The following is a 22,847-nucleotide window of genomic DNA, read 5'->3' as shown; positions in this document are numbered from 1 at the left end:
AGCAGGCGGGGCCGGGCTCGGCTGGCAGCGGGCGGCGCCAGCGGAGGGCGACACTGGTGGAGGGTGGCGCCATGGAGGGCGGAGCGCGGGGCGGCGAGCATGGTCAGGGAGCACTAGCGGAGACAGGCGCGGGGCGCGGTTGGCGGCAGAGGCAGCGGCGCAGCAGAGCAAAGCAGCAGCGGGAGGAGGCCGAGCGGCCGACAGAGGCCACGTGCGCGCGAGCGAGGCCTGAGCGAGGCGGGCGCGGGCGTGGGGCAGCGGGCGCATGCCTGGACGAGGTAGGGCGCGACCAGCGGCATGGGAGCGGAGCTCCGGGTGTGGGGACGGCAGCAGCGACGCTGCCGGCAGGCAGGCCAGGGGACGCGCGAGCGCGCGTGTGAGCCGCATAGGGCAGCAGGTGGGCGATCGCGAAGGTGTGTGGGCGCGGCTAGTGCGCGCCCGGACAGCGCGGGGCATAGCCAGTGGAAGGCGAGCGCGGCGGTGCACGTAGGGGCGTGGTGGTGGCGCGCGGTGGTGTTGGCCTACAGTGGCGGGAGCAAGGGGAAATGCGAGGGATCCGGAGGAGGGGCTCACAAAGGAGGTCAAGGGGGATCGACAGGGCCGGGGACAGTCGAGGGGCGCGGATCGATGATGGCGCGTGGAGGTTGTTGTCGGGGAAGAAGAGTAGCAGGCGCCATCTCGGCGGCTCCTTTGTCCCGATCCAATAGCGCAGTCGAGGTAGAAGACGACGGCGTAGCTCTCGGACGTCCTTGTGCGGCTTCCGGCTATGACATCGACGAAGGCAAAGGTTACCACGGAGAACTCGAGCTCAGAAGCGAGCAAAACCGAGGGGGGAAGGGGAGCGAGGGGAGAATGCCATGCTAGGGTTTCGAGGGAAGTCGGGATGACCTTGTAGGACGCCAGTGCATCGCTCGATGACCGGCATGTGGCCGATCCGGTCATGGACGCCGTGGGCGCGTCCAGCACGTCTCCTGTGAATAGGAGGTAGGAGGAAACCTCCTGGTGGGCTGGGTCGAACACTATTGACTTGAAGCCCATTGGTATAGTGCATCCTTGTCCTTTTTCATTTCTTTTTACTGATTATTACCTAGCTACTGTTTTGCATTTAAATAAGCTTTCAAACCATTTTTTTGCACATGGAATTTTCCACACAATTACCAGAGAATAGTTTGAGCAAGGACAAAAAGTTCGGGGGCAAATGGAGTTAAATAAATAATTGTTTATTTTTAAAAGGCCAATTTATTTGCTGCTGGATCATTTATAACATTTCTAGGGGCATTTTAATAATCCAACTAGGGTTTTTTCTTCATGAAAATTTCATCAGGGATATATGGGAGATTAACAACATTTTTGTTTTTCTGTTTGAAGAAATATTATTTTGCCTTTGTTTTAAATTTTGAATTCAATTGGTTTGGAGCAAAGTGAGGTTTAGCAAATTAATTGTGATAACCCGGCACCATTAGTGTGTGATTACTGTAGTTGTACAACGGGGGTGTTACCGTTAATCATGGGGACAAATATGCCTTCTTGAAAGGCAATATTGAACCGGACCCGGATGAGCTTGACATGGTGTTTGATAATAGTCCTAGCTATACGGAGCTCTTGGAACAAGTGAGGAAAGATTTGAGTTGGATGGACGCTAGTGATATCATTGAGTTGGAGGAAGGCATAATGTTGGTTTTGGAATGCACATCCGTTGGAAGACAATGCGTGTGAACACGGAGCAACATTGGGTTGCATACAAGGAGACGGTGGCCGAATCACTAGACAAGGCTCTTAAGTTATTTGCAACGAAGAAGGTTGATTAAAGTCTGCATTTGGACTTGAACCGGAACCCCTCCCCTTTGGTTGCTAGTAGACCCACCCTTGAACCGAGATGAAATTGTTGAACCTCTTTTGACCCAACAAGTGAGGCCAACATTAAGCCCATTTCCAAACAACCAAAATGAAGCTTTGCGAGAGGAGAATGATGAGTATGCGGACGATGACAATGAAGTTGATCTCTATGACAACAATGTGTGTGATCTTGACAAATATCGTTTGCAGGAGACAATGCACCATTCCTTAGAGCTAGGCGTTGCACAATATAGTGCGGCGCCTCTGGGCAAGGCGCCGCACCAATACTTAGCGAATTTTTGGCCCTCAAACTGGGTGAAACTCTGTTGCTCTTAGATCTGAGGTGTTGCATGTCTGGGTAGAGCTATCCAGAGAGTAACAGAGGCGTTTCACCCAGTTTGAGGGCCAAAAAATTACCAAGTGTTGTTGCGGCGCCGCAGCAACACTAGGTAATTTTTTGGCCCTCAAACTTGGTAATTTCAGGCACATTTTCAATACTTATACATATACTTGCGTCACGGAAAAACAATAATGATCATCATTATGACATTTTCAACACCTCTTCAACTTCAACAAAGACAATATTACTAAGAGTGACCATCACTTCAAGTTTAACATTACTAAGAGATACAGTCACTTCAAGTTGAACATTACTAAGAGCTACAATCACTTCAAGTTCAATGACATAACAAGTTCGACATAAGAAAAAGCCCACTAGGCGAGTTACATAACAAATAGAGGACGACGACTAGTTCCTTCCACGCTTATTGGCTCTTCCCCCTCCTGCTGGATATCTTCTTTGCCTTCCTAGCACGAGCAACCGGCTCTGGCTCCGGCTCCTCCACCTCATCCACATAGTCATCCCAAGCCGCCATCTGCGAGGTGCCGACCGTCCTCTTGCCTCTTTTGGTGAAGTCTTCGGGCGTGTATTTATTGATTCCCCTCCTAGGCTTTAACATGTATGCTGACCGAACTTGATAGGTCTCCAAGGTCATGTCATCAGCAACCTATTACAAGAACAAACAATATGGAGAAGACCGTGTGTGAGGATAAATTTAGCAATGCATCGATAATGGAATATATGCTACTGGCATACCTCTTAGGTGACCACACCCACATCCTCATCCTCCAAAGGAGCACCATGGCCAAAAGTGGGATCTGATGGTGTCGCCGACCTAGACCGCTGAGGTGATACATATTCGGGGTCATGACAACCGACAAGGTTTGATAACCGCCTTAACCTTTGGCCCTGGCGCTGCAACATGTACAAGTGAATGAGATATCGAACGTAGCAAGACATGTTACATGGATAATTGAAGGAGATGTGAACCTTAATGAATGCTCGAAGTGCACCTTCCCCATTGCTTTTCCCAACCGGGGTTGTCTCCAGAATAGTCTCGGTCTCATCAGCTGCTTTTTTGATTTGGGTACTGTCAGGACCCCGACTCAATGCCACATCGATCTAGCATGTAACACCTCATATCACTTTGCGGCCTCACGCACGGTATTCCCACGGGTGTCGCCTTACCTTTGCCCGGGACCGTTTGCGCCTTTTGGCACACGTATATGATAGTGTCGCTAGCATCCATATGATAAGGAGCCCGAGCTGACATGGCTAGTCGTAAACCCAAAGTGGCACAAACTTACAGGGACAGGCATCCATGACCCAGCATCGAACGTGTCGGTCATCAGCGAGTGAATCCAGGCTGTAGCACTGGGCTAGCAGGACTCCGGTGAACCGGGCTGTAGCGGGCTAACAGGACTCCGGTATTCATCGCGTGTCATTTCCCCGAAGGGACAAACACAGGAACGAAGAAGGACACATGCCGGCCAGCCTAAGTGTTCCGGAGCAGTAGCAAGCTACCATGGCTCGGTGGAAACACTAGGAGACATTTCCCGGTAAGAGAGGCTACTAAAGATAAACAACTAGATAGTCAGATCCCACACATACCAAGCATTTCAATAACATACACACAATATGCTCGATATGTGCAAATACAACATGGCATCACAACATGACTCTACAACTCAAGTATTTATTCAATAGGCTCCGAGGAGCGAGATATTACAAACATGGGTCTCATGACCCAACAATCAGAGCATACAAGTCAAAGCACATGCGGAAGCTTAACATGTCTGAGTACAGACAACTATAAATGAAAAAGGCTGAGAAGCCTGACTATCTACCAGATCCTGCCGAGGGCACAAGATCGTAGCTGAGGTAACAAGCTAAACGTCGAAGTCCACGCGGAACTACTAGTGAGACTGAAGTCTCTCTGCAAAAACATAAAATAGGCAAACGTGAGTACAAATGTACCCAGCAAGACTGACATCAGAACTATCTACATATGCATCCTTATCAATAAAGGGGATGGTGGAGTTTGACTGCAGCAAGCCAGCTTTGACTCGGTGGCTAACCTGAACTGCGACTGCAATGTAACTCTTTGAGGTGGCGCACACGAGTCCACATATTCACCATATCAATACACCACTATGGATCTGCTCCCGTCTCCCTACGAGAACGCCATCCATAGCACTCACGCTTATCTTGCGTATTTTAGAGTATCCACTTTCACTTGTCTATGAACTGTACAGGCAACCCAGAAGTCCTTTACCGCGGACACGGCTATTCGAATAGATCATATTAACCCTGCATGGGTGTACTTCTTCACACACGCTCTCGCCACTTACCGCCATGTACACCTCGTGTATCTCGGCAACCTTCAAGCGGAAGCCTAGCGAGGGAGTCGGCCACGACCTGACTAACCACACAAGTCTCTCGTCCAGGTTTATCGCCTATTCGGGTTCCATCCGCAAGGAGATCCGGCCGGGGTGTCGCTCACGGCCCCAAACGATGTGTGCAGGGTTCCCAAGCCCACCATCCGGGTGCCACTTGGTACACCGTGCCACTGTGCCTAGTCTATCCCAAGCCCACCTGTACCGGGTGCCACTTGGTAGACTACTAACACTACCTACAAACACCAGAAACTAGTTGCAACTCCTGGACAGAGATCGAGTTGATTAATAAGTCGAGAGAGCTTGGAGCGCCTGGAGCCCAATGTGTGGTAGTAACTGATCATGGATCACAAACACAGAACTCAGTTCCTGAGGACGGCTGCAATGAGACAACCCACGATGTACTCCTACATGGCCTCTCACCGCTACCTTTACCAAATCGTGTTCACACACTTAGTTCACACACAGTAGGACATGTTCACACACCTCTGATTCATCCCCGATGAATCAGACCTGACTCAACTCTAAGCAGTAGCAGGCACGACAAACAAGCATGAAAGAGTAGGCACATCAGGGCTCAAACAACTCCTACTCATGCTAGTGGGTTTCATCTATTTACTGTGGCAATGACAGGTCATGCAGAGGATAAGGGGTTCAGCTACCGCAGCAAGTAACAAATATGTCGTTGTTGTCCTAATGCAGTAAAAGAGAGCAGGAGCGAGAGAGTGGGATTTTATCGGAATGAACAAGGGGGTTTTGCTTGCCTGGCACTTTTGAAGATAATATAGCTCTTCATCGGTGTCATCGATCACATCGCCGGTACACGTCTATCGAGAGGGGACAATTACCGGCAAACAAGGAAGAACACAATCAATGCAATGCGACAATATGATGCATGAATGTGACATGGCAATATGATGTGATTTGTGCTAATGCAACTAAAACCAGATTAAATGAAGTTGGTTTGAATCCAAGATTCAAACTCAAACTCCATATGTGGATATTTAAATGCCATTAATATGATTTGTGCTAAACAGCACCTATAAGTTGTTCTAACATGCATGAAACCAGTACAGATGGATAGATTGGATTTTTCTGATCATTTTTCATATATAAATTATTTCATTCTGAGTTACGGTTGAATTTCTATGATTTATTGAAGTTTTAGCTATTTTCTGGAATTTCCTGGATTTATTTTAATTCCAGAAAATTGTTAATTGCGTCAGCATGATGTCGGGGTGACGTCAGCAGAGTCAACAGGGCTGCCCCGGGCGAAACTTGACCAGTGGGGTCCGCTGGTCAGTGGCTGGCGCAGGTTAGTGTCGCTGACATGTGGGGCCTGGTCAACAGACACGTCATCAAGTCAACTCTGTCGTGTGGGGTCAGTCAACGTGTGACGTGGCCAGGTCAAACTGACCCGTGGGGCCCGTGGGGGTTAGTTTAAACTAAACAGGAGCTAAACTTGGTTAATTAGGCAGTGGGGCCCGTATGTCAGTGAGAGAGAGGGCTAATTAGCGGAGTCATTAGCGACTAATGACGGTGCCACGTCGACTTCGCCGGAGTTCGGCCGGCGACAACCAAACCAACGGCGGAGGCTCGCCGGAGTTGAGCTACAGGCAATGGCTGGACGCGCGAAGGCCACCAGGAGGTAGCCCATGCTCTTCCGCATCCAACGGAGCAGGAAGGAGCGGACGGGGTGCGCTGTACTCGCCGGAGTCGAGCTCGCGGCGGCGGCCGGAGCTCGGGCAACAGCGGAGATGGCGCTATAGGGCATGGCAGGGAGCACCCGTGGGTGTTTCGGGTTCGCAGGAGCGCGGTGAGCACGCTGGTGATGCTCGGGCGAGCGGCCGAGCTCACGAGCGCGGAGCTCGTTGACCATGGCAGCGGCGAGCCTCGGTGGAGGTGGGGAAGCTAGCTAGGGAAGGGGAATGACGGGGATTCCAGGGGGAAAATGGAGAGTGGCTCACGTAGGGACTAGCAGAGTCGACGACGAGGTCGGGGAAGCTCTGGACGACGCGAATCGGATGACGGCGGTCGTCGGGGCAGAGGACAAAGATGGCGATGTTGCAGTCGTCTGTGGCCTTCTCCGTCCGCGTGCGTCATCTTGGAGACGAAGCAGAGTCCGGCGGTGACACATGACCCATCGGTGAAGCCTGGGGTGCGCGGTGGCTATGGATGCGACGGGGGCGCCCTCCGGTGGCTCTCGGTGGTACTCCAAATCGAGAGAGGGAGAGAGCTAGAGCGAGCAGAGAGAAGGGATAGCGGCCGAGGGGGTCGAGGGCGTTCCAACGGTGCACTGGAGAGGTCGGGGGCGGCTGGGACACGTCGAAGCAGGAGGTGGCGACCGGCGACGCGCGCTCTGCCACGACTTGTCCTCCTAGCGAGGGGTTGAAGACAAACCTGCCCCTCGCTAGGTTGGGCTGGACCGGCTCTGGTGGACTGGGCTGCTGGTGGGCTACCAGGTAAGGCCAGGTAAGTTCGGCTCTGTCTCTCCTCTTTTAATTCCTGTTTTCTATTTTTCTGCAGCTTTGTGGCTTTATTAAAAATACTAAATCAATCCCAAAAATCATGCAACTGCTCATGACCACTGTTGGAAATATATCCTACAGTAAACATTTCAGTTTGGGATTATTTGAGCATTTAAAATATTTATAGTATTTAAATGCCCAAATGCAAATAAGTAATGATTTAATTCAAAAATCCAGAATGGCCTAGGAAAATGTGCACCATTTTTGGGAGAGGTTCTAGACCAATCCAAAAATAATGAACTTTTCTGAAGAGCATTTTGGGTTCATTGAGAATATTTTTATTTGAACCTAGTTGATTTGATCTGGTGCTAGGGTTTGAGCAATCCCCATTTCAAATTTCCATGAAAGTTAAACATGATGCAAGCAAGATGCAAACACTAGGCAGCACCAGAAGCTAGGGATGTGACAACTCGCCCCCACTAAACAAGAATCTCGTCCCGAGATTCAAGCGTAGGGTAGGATGAAGGGGAACGCAACTAACACAATCTTCACGATCCAACTTGCACTTCATAGGAACGTTGATTTGATCACCATCTTTGTCTCGACGTCTTGCTCTGAGAACTCTAGCTAACATGACAACGAGAGGGAAAGAAAGATTCTGGAAGGATCGATCTTCTCAAAGGTCGAACAACTCAGGATCGACTCATGGAATGAGACATTGAAACATCTCTCGAGCTGAGACATGAAGCATACATCTGAAGGAATGGAGTGAGATAGATGACGAGGGTTCACTAGGTAGACAACAATTCTACCCTTAAGAGGGTGGTGAATGGTTGTCATCGTAGCGAGGAGTTGAGTTTCCATGATACCATGACGATGCACCTTAGGAAAGGTGACTCGTAGAAATACCCCCTTAAATGGCAAAAAGAATTACCTTTAATTCAGAGATCATTGAAACTCTTTATACCAGCCTAAGGCAATTCTCGAGCGATCGTTTGGAGGGTTTCGGTAGAATGGCATACCCAGATTAGAATGGATAATGTGGATTACCTTGTTGAAAACAACACAAGGGATGATTTTGCTTGTGCGTGCTCTCAAGAACTTGAGCATTTCCATATTTATCAAGGTTTTACCAATATCCATGTCAAGGATCTTGGCAACACAACTTACTACCATGATGAATACCGGTGGAAGATGCAGATGCAAAGGAAGATAACACCTTCTCAGATTTCACCTTAGCGAGGCCAAGGAAACAAAATCTGGATGATCGACCGAGAGACATTTAGCACTCCGCTTCTAATGTTCTCCTTGATGTGCTAGTGTATCCCATTCATAAGGTTTGATATCTGGAACATCAAGTAAGGTCGGACTTCGGGAACACAAAAATCATAAGGCACAACTAGGGAGTAAATCCTACGAAGTCCTTATGGGAAGGTGGCCAACTTCTTCAATCAAGATACTACAATAATAGGTCCTTCGGCTGGGTGGTGCTGGCCACGACATCCACTTTACCAGTTATCGAGGGACCAATATTATAGTTCTTGGGAAATGTTCCAACCATCATATCTGCCTGAGATTCAGATCTGGTTGGTGTCAGAATAATCCAGACTCATCGAGTCTAGGAAGAAAAATGAAAGTTTGCAACACAAATCGATGAGATGACGTTGCGAGATTCTCGGAAAATGAACTACGATAGCAAGCTCCAAAACATGAGCTGGTTCTGCTACACACATGTGAACACGCTGTCCCAGACAAACATGATCACATGGTAGTCTTACAATAAAACACTACCGAGTTCTGGTAGGGAACCATCATCGGGGATATCAGAGTCTTGTGCATTACCATGGATTAACACTTAACTCCTTTTCCTGAACAAATCAGTCAGTGGCTTGGTGTGCTAGGGAATACATATGGAGTGGAGGTAATTAATCTACCAAACCATAGAATACATTTGCACATGCATAATTGACTTGGGATGGTACCAGAGGAAATAAAAACAATCTTTCTCAAACTCATGGCGGCAACTTGCACCAAATGCACATGAATTCGAGGAAGTCACTTCTTCCATCCAACATATGCTTCATGAACGGAACATGAAGATAATGCTTATAGAAGTTTCCAACACCAGCTGGATGTTCAACATGAATCATGGGGGAGACAAAATGCTGCTGATGGGCTCAACAACAACTCATCAGAATTTCCATATCACTGGAATTCCGCCATTATGTGAACAAGGTGATAGTATTGGTCAGACCAAAAGATATAATGGTGTATGCTCGAGGGACAGCCACGAGTAAGACAACATTATGAATATCGTTGGTTCTGATTTGATTTGACGATAACCCGTACTCAAATCAAAGTTTTTATAAGGCAATAGGTCCAATAACTGATCACAGGGACCAATCGCTGAAGATATCATCTTTCTTCAACTCACACAAACACAAGATATCCCTTTTGGAAAATGAACTAAGTTAGGCAAGCTTTTATCTTCCAACTCTCCAAGTTGCTGTTCAGCTTAACCATCTAGCTCAGGGGTATCCAACACAGACTCTTGGAGAAGGGGTGGTTTACAGGAAACCATCTTGATCACGAACTCAACATAGCAGTCAGGTGACAACCTGGTAATACTTCTGAGAAGATATTCAGAAAATCACGAACCACCGATATGTTACTAAGCTCGAGAACAACCTTGCTTTTCAGGGCAAGATGATATGATCACAAGAGCGAGGGATTGACTCAATCCTAACTCATTGATCAAAAGGTGCACCGGAAATAAGGACTAGGTAGCACGATCAACCTTAGGGCGATGATTCAAAAATCAACATGCTAAGAATGAGGTTATTGTCCATTTAACTACCAAGCAACAGAGTTGCTAGGAGTATAGATTTCACACATCACGATTCACTTGTCGGCATTCCGGTTCAACAACACGGGGACCGAGAAATGAATAATGATGGCGAGAAGTATCACTGCACCAAGAATTCATAAGATGATGTGTAATTCTTATGACTTTCTTGACATAAAGAGGGTAATACTTCAGGGTAGAACAGAACAAAAACTGGATTAGCATTTTGATCTGCGGAGCACCACTATTTTGACCCAATCCTAGATATGGATGAGGTACTGGAGTTTGTTTCTCCTAGTCATCCTGAATAGAATGGCTTGACGGACCACAAGAATAATAGGCATCGATGAACGATTGCACACATACTCTTGACTATCAATTGATAGACGAGGGTCAGAAGACAACTAAAGAGGGACAACCCAAAGGAACATATGTTTTTCTGAGTTGTGGTTTCATGGATTAGTATGCCGAACAAATTCAGCATATTTCTTCCGGATAACCCATGCTGAAGAGGAAGGACTAGCAGATTCACAACTATGAATGGAGGACTCATCAAGAGCATTCTGGTTGCGATATTCGGTTCAATGAGGAACTTCTGCCATAAGTAGTTCATGGTATTTGGAAGAAGAAGATACCACGGACTTCAAGGACTATCGCAAAGGTTACTAATAACCTAAGGGAGCTAACAATTACTATCAACATGAAGTAAGTAGGGTGAATCTCGGGTTCAAAACCCAGAAGTGAAATGCCTACTAACTAAGTGGCATCACGGGGTGCTTACAAGAATGATGGCCAGAATCATCACACTGGGACACAAATCATGGCTAAATTACTAGATGATCCCCTAAGACACCTAGGGTCATAATACTAGCTCCAACATATATGTCAAGGCAATAAAGTACCTCAACTCACTGATTTGTGTGATTAATCTGACCAAAGGCACATCGGAAACAGGAGGAAGGGATTTGCAAATGCATCCAACTATTTAGAAACCTGGGATGACTCGGACAACATAATGGCTGTAAATGCTCAAAAAGTTTGGAGACATACTACAAAATGGTGGCATAACCACTCAGAAGCACAATATCAAGGTTTCGAGATCAACAATTAACATACGGAAGTAGTAGGAACTGAACTGAGACTTAAATCCAACAATCTTATAAGTCTACTGATTAGTAACACGTGATCCTGATAGAAAGAGGAGATAGCCTAGTTCTTAATCCCCGCAGAAGAGAAGATGATGACTCAGATCAGAAGGCCATGAGGTATAAGGAGTAAAAAGAGCCTTACGTTCCATCCCACAATCAATTCCCTTATATAACTAAAGCATTTTCTAGACTCAACTTCGACCAGTTTGGCTTGGTAATCCTACAGGCAGTCAAGCTCTGATACCAAAGCTGTCAGGACCCCGACTCAATGCCACATCGATCTAGCATGTAACACCTCATATCACTTTGCGGCCTCACGCATGGTATTCCCACGGGTGTCGCCTTACCTTTGCCCGGGACCGTTTGCGCCTTTTAGCACACGTATATGATAGTGTCGCTAGCATCCATATGATAAGGAGCCCGGGCTGACATGGCTAGTCGTAAACCCAAAGTGGCACAAACTTACAGGGACAGGCATCCATGACCCAACATCGAACGTGTCGGTCATCAGCGAGTGAATCCAGGCTGTAGCACTGGGCTAGCAAGACTCCGGTGAACCGGGCTGTAGCGGGCTAACAGGACTCCGGTATTCATCGCGTGACATTTCCCCGAAGGGACAGACACAGGAACGAAGAAGGACACATGCCGGCCAGCCTAAGTGTTCCGGAGCAGTAGCAAGCTACCATGGCTCGGTGGAAACACTAGGAGACATTTCCCGGTAAGAGAGGCTACTAAAGATAAACAACTAGATAGTCAGATCCCACACATACCAAGCATTTCAATAACATACACACAATATGCTCGATATGTGCAAATACAACATGGCATCACAACATGACTCTACAACTCAAGTATTTATTCAATAGGCTCCGAGGAGCGAGATATTACAAACATGGGTCTCATGACCCAACAATCAGAGCATACAAGTCAAAGCACATGCGGAAGCTTAACATGTCTGAGTACAGACAACTATAAATGAAAAAGGCTGAGAAGCCTGACTATCTACCAGATCCTGCCGAGGGCACAAGATCGTAGCTGAGGTAACAAGCTAAACGTCGAAGTCCACGCGGAACTACTAGTGAGACTGAAGTCTCTCTGCAAAAACATAAAATAGGCAAACGTGAGTACAAATGTACCCAGCAAGACTTACATCAGAACTATCTACATATGCATCCTTATCAACAAAGGGGATGGTGGAGTTTGACTACAGCAAGCCAGCTTTGACTCGGTGGCTAACCTGAACTACGACTACAATGTAACTCTTTGAGGTGGCGCACACGAGTCCACATATTCACCATATCAATACACCACTATGGATCTGCTCCCGTCTCCCTACGAGAACGCCATCCATAGCACTCACGCTTATCTTGCGTATTTTAGAGTATCCACTTTCACTTGTCTATGAACTGTACAGGCAACCCAGAAGTCCTTTACCGCGGACACGGCTATTCGAATAGATCATATTAACCCTGCAGGGGTGTACTTCTTCACACACGCTCTCGCCACTTACCGCCATGTACACCTCTTGTATCTCAGCAACCTTCAAGCGGAAGCCTGGCGAGGGAGTCGGCCACGACCTGACTAACCACACAAGTCTCTCGTCCAGGTTTATTGCCTATTCGGGTTCCATCCACAAGGAGATCCGGCCGGGGTGTCGCTCACGGCCCCAAACGATGTGTGCAGGGTTCCCAAGCCCACCATCCGGGTGCCACTTGGTACACCGTGCCACTGTGCCTAGTCTGTCCCAAGCCCACCTGTACCGGGTGCCACTTGGTAGACTACTAACACTACCTACAAACACCAGAAACTAGTTGCAACTCCTGGACAGAGATCGAGTTGATTAATAAGTCGAGAGAGCTTGGAGCGCCCGGAGCCCAATGTGTGGTAGTAACTGATCATGGATCACAAACACAGAACTCAGTTCCTGAGGACGGCTGCAATGAGACAACCCACCATGTACTCCTACATGGCCTCTCACCGCTACCTTTACCAAATCGTGTTCACACACTTAGTTCACACACAGTAGGACATGTTCACACACCTCTGATTCATCCCCGATGAATCAGACCTGACTCAACTCTAAGCAGTAGCAGGCATGACAAACAAGCATGAAAGAGTAGGCACATCAGGGCTCAAACAACTCCTACTCATGCTAGTGGGTTTCATCTATTTACTGTGGCAATGACAGGCCATGCAGAGGATAAGGGGTTCAGCTACCGCAGCAAGTAACAAATATGTCGTTGTTATCCTAATGCAGTAAAAGAGAGCAGGAGCGAGAGAGTGGGATTTTATCAGAATGAACAAGGGGGTTTTGCTTGCCTGGCACTTCTGAAGATAATATAGCTCTTCATCGGTGTCATCGATCACATCGCCGGTACACGTCTATCGAGAGGGGACAATTACCGGCAAACAAGGAAGAACACAATCAATGCAATGCGACAATATGATGCATGAATGTGACATGGCAATATGATGTGATTTGTGCTAATGCAACTAAAAACAGATTAAATGAAGTTGGTTTGAATCCAAGATTCAAACTCAAACTCCATATGTGGATATTTAAATGCCATTAATATGATTTGTGCTAAACAGCACCTATAAGTTGTTCTGACATGCATGAAACCAGTACAGATGGATAGATTGGATTTTTCTGATCATTTTTTATATATAAATTATTTCATTCTGAGTTACGGTTGAATTTCTATGATTTATTGAAGTTTTAGCTATTTTCTGGAATTTCCTGGATTTATTTTAATTCCAGAAAATTGTTAATTGCGTCAGCATGATGTCGGGGTGACGTCAGCAGAGTCAACAGGGCTGCCCCCGGTCAAACCTGACTAGTGGGCGCTGGTCAGTGGCTGGCGCAGGTTAGTGTCGCTGACATGTGGGGCCTGGTCAACAGACACGTCATCAAGTCAACTCTGTCGTGTGGGGTCAGTCAACGTGTGACGTGGCCAGGTCAAACTGACCTGTGGGGCCCGTGGGGGTTAGTTTAAACTAATCAGGAGCTAAACTAGGTTAATTAGGCAGTAGGGCCCGTATGTCAGTGAGAGAGAGGGCTAATTAGCGGAGTCATTAGCGACTAATGACGGTGCCACGTCGACTTCGCCGGAGTTCGGCCGGCGACAACCAAACCAACGGCGGAGGCTCGCCGGAGTTGAGCTACAGGCAATGGCTGGACGCGCGAAGGCCAACAGGAGGTAGCCAGTGCTCTTCCGCATCCAACGGAGCAGGAAGGAGCGGACGGGGTGCGCTGTACTCGCCGGAGTCGAGCTCGCGGCGGCGGCCGGAGCTCGGGCAACAGAGGAGATGGCGCTATAGGGCATGGCAGGGAGCACCCGTGGGTGTTTCGGGTTCGCAGGAGCGTGGTGAGCGCGCTGGTGATGCTCGGGCGAGCGGCCGAGCTCACGAGCGCGGAGCTCGTTGACCATGGCGGCGGCGAGCCTCGGTGGAGGTGGGGAAGCTAGCTAGGGAAGGGGAACGACGGGGATTCCAGGGGGAAAATGGAGAGTGGCTCACGTAGGGACTAGCAGAGTCGACGACGAGGTCGGGGAAGCTCTGGACGACGCGAATCGGATGACGGCGGGGGGCAGAGGACAAAGATGGCGATGTTGCAGTCATCTGTGGCCTTCTCCGTCCGCGTGCGTCATCTTGGAGACGAAGCAGAGTCCGGCGGTGGCACATGACCCATCGGTGAAGCCTGGGGTGCGCGGTGGCTATGGATGCGACGGGGGCGCCCTCCGGTGGCTCTCGGTGGTACTCCAAATCGAGAGAGGGAGAGAGCTAGAGCGAGCAGAGAGAAGGGATAGCGGTCGAGGGGGTCGAGGGCGTTCCAACGGTGCACTGGAGAGGTCGGGGGCGGCTGGGAGACGTCGAAGCAGGAGGTGGCGACCGGCGACGCGCGCTCTACCACGACTTGTCCTCCTGGCGAGGGGTTGAAGACAAACCTGCCCCTCGCTAGGTTGGGCTGGGCCGGCTCTGGTGGACTGGGCTGCTGGTGGGCTACCAGGTAAGGCCAGGTAAGTTCGGCTCTGTCTCTCCTCTTTTAATTCCTGTTTTCTATTTTTCTGCAGCTTTGTGGCTTTATTAAAAAAATACTAAATCAATCCCAAAAATCATGCAACTGCTCATGACCACTGTTGGAAATATATCCTACAGTAAACATTTTAGTTTGGGATTATTTGAGCATTTAAAATATTTATAGTATTTAAATGCCCAAATGCAAATAAGTAATGATTTAATTCAAAAATCTAGAATGGCCTAGGAAAATGTGGACCATTTTTGGGAGAGGTTCTAGACCAATCCAAAAATAATGAACTTTTCTGAAGAGCATTTTGGGTTCATTGAGAATATTTTTATTTGAACCTAGTTGATTTGATCTGGTGCTAGGGTTTGAGCAATCCCCATTTCAAATTTCCATGAAAGTTAAACATGATGCAAGCAAGATGCAAACACTAGGCAGCACCAGAAGCTAGGGATGTGACAGGTACGCTATGAACAGAAACGACAATAACGTGTTAGGCAAGCAAAGATGTGAATAGTGCGATTGGGAATGCAAAGAGGGAAATACCACAAAGTTCATCATTGGAGCTGAAGGGACTCGGGTGCCTTCCCTGACTAGTTTCTCGTACTGGTGCTGGGTTAGGTCATCATAGACGGTGGCATCTTCCAAAATCACCTCATATATGCCGGCTTGCATATCTCCACACGGGTACTTGCAAGAAACCATGTGAGATAGTTGTTGAACGCGATCGAGCAATGCTCACGAAGCTGGGATCGTTTTCCAGCCTTAGCTTGCTCCACACTAAGCGCGAACTGTATGCTATACTTCATGTGATGCCTATCTCAGTCCTTGATCTTTCGCTGTCTTCTCATATCCAACCTGCAAGTTAGAAACAGAATATTAGCACCATCGAAACCGCCGAGAAGCTGCTAAGTGCTCAAGGTTAAATATATCTTACGTGTGTAGCAACTTGTCCGTGTCCTCCCACTCCGGCAGGTGTGGCTGGAACAAACCAAACTGGAGGTACACCCGATGTGGCATGTGAAGCTCAATCGCCCAGTTGCATATGAGTGGGCACCACATATGCCAAAGATCCCTATCCCTAAGGCACATCGGATTCAACACGAACTCTCTAGGGTTACCAAAACTATCCCCTTCTCCATACGACTCCCATTCCACCTACAACATAGCATAGAATGCAAGATTTTGAGTTATGATAGACGCATGAGAATCACTTATGCAATGTCGAGTCACGTGCTCAGCCGTAATCGTGTCCATCTTGCTCGTGTACAACTTGTACATGATCGAGGGATCATCCATCGTCTCATTTAACACATCCCACTTGTAAGCCCAAGTGGGGAACCGTACTGGGTCGTCTTTGTCGTTCGAATCCTCATACTTCACGACCTTTGGTCGTCCAATCGGCAATCGCTCCCAGCTCCATACAGAAAGTGCGAGCATACAACCACCAATACCTCCGTCCTTTCAGGTCCTACAACAGGCTTCATCCAACTGCACATAAAAGAGAACATGGTTGAATTAACAGGAAGATTGCATTGATAATGTAGCAATGAAGTGAAAAAGAAACAACTGTCTACCTGTCTATATAGGTAAGCAAGTGTCGCCGAACCCCAACTCCATTTGCTATCGAAGACGGTCAATGCTTCAGCCACATACATGGAGCATTCTTGCCTGTGCCATCAGCAAACATAGTCCTGGATATAACGTGCCACATGTAGACATGAGCATATGTCTTGACCTCATCCTCATTAGCATCCTCAGGGCAAGTACCAAAGTTCCATACAATCTAGGTGAAAGGAGCACCGGCTGCGACTCTTTCCTTCTTGTCTTCTGCTTCTGGATCCCGAGGCTCTGGAGGAACCATACCAATAAGGGCATGCATCTGCTCGCGCCACCCATCAGAATCGGTGCTCATACAAAGAGGATTCCCCTTGATAAGAAGACCGGTGATCATAGCAATATCCTGGAGCGTCACGGTCATCTCTTCAGTCCGAAGATGGAAACTGTGTGTCTCCGGCCTCCAACGATCAACAAGTGCGGTGATTGCTGTAGCATTGAGGGCTGGCGTCGACTGGCTGACCAACTGAATGAAAGGGAGGAGTCCTGTCTCCCTTACATATGGTGTGTACCGCTCATCATAGCCATCCCCCAAGGTTGACCACGTGAGACCGAATCTTCAGAGGTTGAAGCTCCTACAAACAAGCAAATCAGAAAATTACATATGGGGCATTTGTGTTTGAAATAAACACGAAATTGATAATACTGTCCACTTTCATTATTACCCACTGTTGCACCGACATAAAGTACGCCCGGTGTTGATGGTCCCAGTGATCATCGAGAAGCCAAACCATCCTACAAATTTCAAACAAGTAACATACGTTAGCTTACTCCCTATACTTCCTAATATGTATCCAAAACAATATAATGTTGTATAATGGTTTCATGTAAATAATATCCCAACATGTGTATCCAAAGCATTCTTGTTAATACGAATATCTTTTCAATAGAAATAAACTAAACTAGGGCTACTTTATGCATGATTCAATAAGAAAATCTTTTCAATACAAATAACATCTCAACATATATGTCCAAAGCATATCTTTTCAATACATATAAACTAAACTAGTGTTACAAAATAATTACATATCATCTACAAATCTTGAAGTCCCACAAATCTATATGCATGCAACATTCTAATCTAATCAAACAAGGGTTCCACAAATCTATATACATGCAACAAAGATTCCATAAATCTTCAAAATAAGATACATTATATGGATAGAAAGAAGGGGATCGGAGGAGAGTACCTTCTAGGATGGATTGGTGAAGAAATCCACGGACCAAATCGTCAGATCTGAAGATTTTTTGAGAGGGAATTGAGAGGGGGAGAGGAGCCAGCCGGCGCAAGGATGCTTCTGTAACTGTTGAAGATTAGGGTGGGTGGGAGAGGGCTAGCGCGCGGCGGCTATATCTAAGTCAATGTGCAACGCCTACGGGCTAGGCGCTGCACATTACATGTGTGGTGCCTAGCTCTGAGGCACTGCACTTCTGGGTGCGGGACAGAGGTGCAACGCCCCAGAGCTAGGCCTTGCACCGCAGGGTGTGGCGTCTCCGTGTCAGGTGCTACTCAAAAAGATCAGTTGGGTGAAAAAAAATCAAGGCCGTTCATTTTGTGAAATTGATTTCATCCACAAGTCAAAATCATCAAATTTGCCCTGGGGGTGTGATACGTCTCCAACGTATCTATAATTTTTTATTGTTCCATGCTATTATATTATCAATCTTGGATGTTTTATAGTCATTTTATATCATTTTTTGATACTAACCTATTGACATAGTGCCAAGTGCTAGTTGCTGTTTTCTGCATGTTTTTTACATCGCAGGAAATCAATACCAAATGGAGTCAAAATGCAGGGAAACTTTTTGGGGATTTTTTGGGACCAGAATACAACCAATGGGCAGAAGAAGCACCCGGGGGTGCTCCGAGCGGAGCACAACCCACCAGGGCGTGCCAGGAGGCCCAGACGCGCCCTGGTGGGTTGTGCCCACCTCGGGTGCCCCCTGAACCGCCTCTTTGATCTATAAATACCCAATATTCCAGAAATCCTAGGGGAGTCGACAAAAATCAATTCCAGCCGCCGCGGAGTCCAGAAGCACCAGATCCAATCTAGACACCATCACGAAGGGGTTCACCACTTCCATTGGTGCCTCTCCGATGAAGCGTGAGTAGTTTTTTGTAGACCTTCGGGTCCGTAGTTAGTAGCTAGATGGCTTCCTCTCTCTCGACTGATTCTCAATACAATGGTATGTTGGAGATCCATATGATGTAACCCTTTTTTAAGTGTGTTTGTTGGGATCTGATGAATTTTGAGTTTATGATCAGATCTATCTTTTTATCCATGAAAGTTATTTGAATCTTCTTTGATATCTTATATTCATGATTGCTTATAGCCTCGTATTTCTTCTCTGATATTTGGGTTTTGTTTGGCCAACTTGATCTATTTATCTTGCAATGGGAAGAGGTGCTTTGTAGTGGGTTTGATCTTACGGTGCTTGATCCCAGTGACAGAAGGGGAACCGACACGTATGTATCGTTGCTACTAAGGATAAAACGATGGGGTCTATCTCTACATAGTTAAATCTTGTCTACATCATGTCATTGTTCTTATTGCATTACTCCATTTCCCCATGAACTTAATACACTAGATGCATGCTGGATAGCGGTTGATGTGTGGAGTAATAGTAGTAGATGCAGGCAAGAGCCGGTCTACTAATCTTGGACGCGATGCCTATATAATGATCATTGCCTGGATATTGTCATGATTATTTGAAGTTCTATCAATTGCCCAACAGTAATTTGTTTACCCACCGTTTGCTATTTTTCTCGAGAGAAGCCACTAGTGAAACCTACGGCCCTCGGGTCTCTTCTTTAATATATTTGCCTTCATAGTCTATTTTATTTGCCTTTTATTTTTAGATCTATTAAACCAAAAATACAAAAATACATTGCTACAATTTATTCTTATTTATTTTATTGGCATTTGATCCATCAATCTACTACAATTTATTCATGTCTGTTTTGCCAATTTCTGGCACTGTTACCTGAAAGGGATTGACAACCCCTTTAATACGTCGGGTTGCGAGTAGTTGTTATTTGTGTGCAGACGCCGCTTACGTGTTGTTGCTTGGTTCTCCTACTGGTTCGATAACCTTAGTCTCATCACTGAGGGAAATACCTACCGTCGCTGTGCTGCATCATCCCTTCCTCTTTGGGGAAATACCGACGTAGCTTCAAGCTGCATCAAAAGGAATTTTTGGCGCCATTGCCGGGGAAGAACTTCAACATATACCAGGTTCCTAATCACAAATCTCATCTCCTCGCAATTTACATTATTTTCCATTTGCCTATCGTTTTCCTCTCCCCAACTTCACAAAAATTTGCCGTTTTATTCACCCTCTTTTTCGTTTGCCGTTTTCTCGTCAGATCTATCCTTTACTTGCAATCATGAGTGATTTTGGTATGGCACCAATAGATGATGGCCTAACTCCTAAGATTGGAAGTACGTGAAATCTGGATGCCAAAACTTTTATCTTGGGGCAAGGGAATGTTATAGGAAAAGAACGTATCCAAGAATTTTTCAATTGTGTTGGGAATTTAATCCTTGATGATGCTCCTATACTTAAGACTACTAGATCCTATGCGGATGCTATTTCAGTGTTAGTTATGAAACTTGAAAGGAAATTTATCGATACTCATCCTACTTTGCAAAGATTATTGTTTGAGCTTCTAGTCATAAAGAACCCTAAAGCTAAAAAGTTGGCCACTCTCGTTCTTATGAACGAATTTGACTACATAATACGGGAAGCTAGGGGATCTTTGACTTTTATGGTATGAATTGTGAAAAGCCCGTGATAGATGAAATTCTTTACAATAGAGATTATGCATTAAGATATTTTCTTGGGGATAATAGAATCTTTGAAGAGAATCTTAAAAAGGAAGTCCCCATTTTAGATGTAATCCGACAAGTTTTCAATAATGTTAATCAACATTACTCTTGGATTGTTGCCGAAAATCAACGCGGTTATGATAATGGGCAACTTAATAGTGATAAGGTTTATATGGACAATGTTTTATGTTGTTTTTACAAAATCCCATGATGAAACCACTTCTAAAAAATTAAGGAGAAGGATGAAAAGACTTAGATCCTTGCTTTTTGCCTAGCTAAGGGCGTGAAACTATAGTGCTTGTTGGGAGGCAACCCAATGAATAAAATTTATTTTTGATTTTTGCTTTCTGTTCTTGAGTGTTTGAACAATTATTCTACTGTTATGATTGTGTTTTTTGTGTTTTAATTAGTGTTTGTGCCAAGTAAAGCCTTTAGGATCTTCTTGGGTGATAGTTGTTTGATCTTGCTGAAAAACAGAAACTTGTGCACTCACGAAAACAATTCTCATTTTTAACCAGAGTATGATAAAATAACAATTCTTTTTGCAGAAGATAATATAAAAATTGCCCAGGTCGTCCTAATTTCTCAGAGTTTTTGGAGTAACGGAAGTATTGGAAATATCCAGATTGCTATAGACTGTTCTGTTTTTGACAGATTCTATTTTCTTTGTGTTGTGTGCTTGTTTTGATGGCTCTATGGTTTTCTTTGATGAGTTTTCGCCAAAGAAAAGTTGGAATACAATAGATATAATGCAAGAACAAAATATGAATTGGTTTGCCACAATACTTATAGTAGTGATTTTCTTTCTTATACTAGCGGATCTCACGAAGGTTTTGTTGGAGTTTTGTGTGATTGAAGTTTTTTCAAGTTTTGGGTTATCTTACGATGGATGAAGGAATAAGGAGTAATAAGAGCCTAAGCTTGGGGATGCCCCGGCATCCCAAGCTGTTATCCAAAAGAGAGCAAGCAACTAAGCTTGGGGATGCCGCGAGTGGCATCCCCTCTTTCTTCTAACGACCATCGGTATTTTACTCGAAGCTATACTTTTATTCGTCACATACTATGTGTTTTGCTTTGAGCATCTTGTATGATAAGAGTCTTTGCTTGTTTTGTTTTGTGTTTTAAGTCTTGATTCCTTGCTTGACACACCTATTTGAGAGAGCCAAAATTATGCCATGACTTGTTAGAATTGCTCTCTATGCTTCACTTAAATTTTTATGAGCTTTGAAAATGCTCTCTTGCTTCACTTAGATTTATTTGAGAGTTAGTAATTTTTTTAAGAAATTCTCTCTCGCTTCACTGAAATTAATTTGAGAGAAAGAAATTTTATGCTCATGATCTTCACTTATATTTGTTTGAGGTTATCAAAAGCAACATATGAAAATTAGCTCCAAAGTGATAGATATCCAAGAAGGATATAATAAAAACTTTTATGAAGATCATTGCACAAAATAAACTTGATTCTTAGTAATAGTTTTGAGATATGATGATGTGATATGTGATTCATCTTGATGAGTAATTATGCTTTAGTAAGAATATTGGTGTTAAGGTTTGTGATTCCCTATGCAAGCACGAAAGTCAATAATTATGCAATAAAATTATATCCTACTTGTGGTGCATTATTCGGAGTTAATTATGCTTAATGCTCGCTTATGAGATTATTTATTTCTTGGTTGGTCGCTTCTCAATCTTTTGCTAGCCCTCATTTTGCACTAAGTATGATCACTACTTATGCATCCAAAACCTTTAAACCAGTGTTGCCATATGAGTTCACTATACCTACCTATATGTGGTATTCTTTTGCCGTTCTAAGAAAATTTGTATGTGCCATCTCTAATATTCAATATAAATTTCTCTTTTGTGTGCTCATACCGCTAACAAGAGGTGAGGGGTGGCTAATATTTTCCATGCTAGATGTGTTATTCTTATGATGAGTGTTTATTCACTCATCATTGCACGAGAGTAAGGCAAAGGTATTAGGGATGCCCAGTCCCGAAATGAAAAATGAATTTACTTTATGTTGTCAAATAATAAATTCCTTGGAAAGTGTTGGTATGGAAGAATGAATTTACTTTATGTTGTCAAATAATAAGTTCCTTGGAAAGTGTTGGTATGGAAGGCACCCGTATGTGGATACGCTTAGCCATGGAAAGTGAAAGTATGGTGGAAAAAGGAATAAACTTTAATTTCTGTTTGGGAACTGCCTATGATACATCTAGCATGGAAAGTGTTGGGAACTCTAAGTCATTCTCATTGGTGGGAAAAGTATGTCTCTCAAAATGTTTTTATCTCTCAATTTTTGCTTTGAGCTCTGGCACCTCTACAAATCCCTACTTCCCTCCG

This window comes from Triticum dicoccoides, chromosome 3A, assembly GCF_002162155.2.
Source record: "Triticum dicoccoides isolate Atlit2015 ecotype Zavitan chromosome 3A, WEW_v2.0, whole genome shotgun sequence".
Lineage (NCBI taxonomy): Eukaryota > Viridiplantae > Streptophyta > Magnoliopsida > Poales > Poaceae > Triticum > Triticum dicoccoides.
This window is presented reverse-complemented; position numbering follows the sequence as displayed.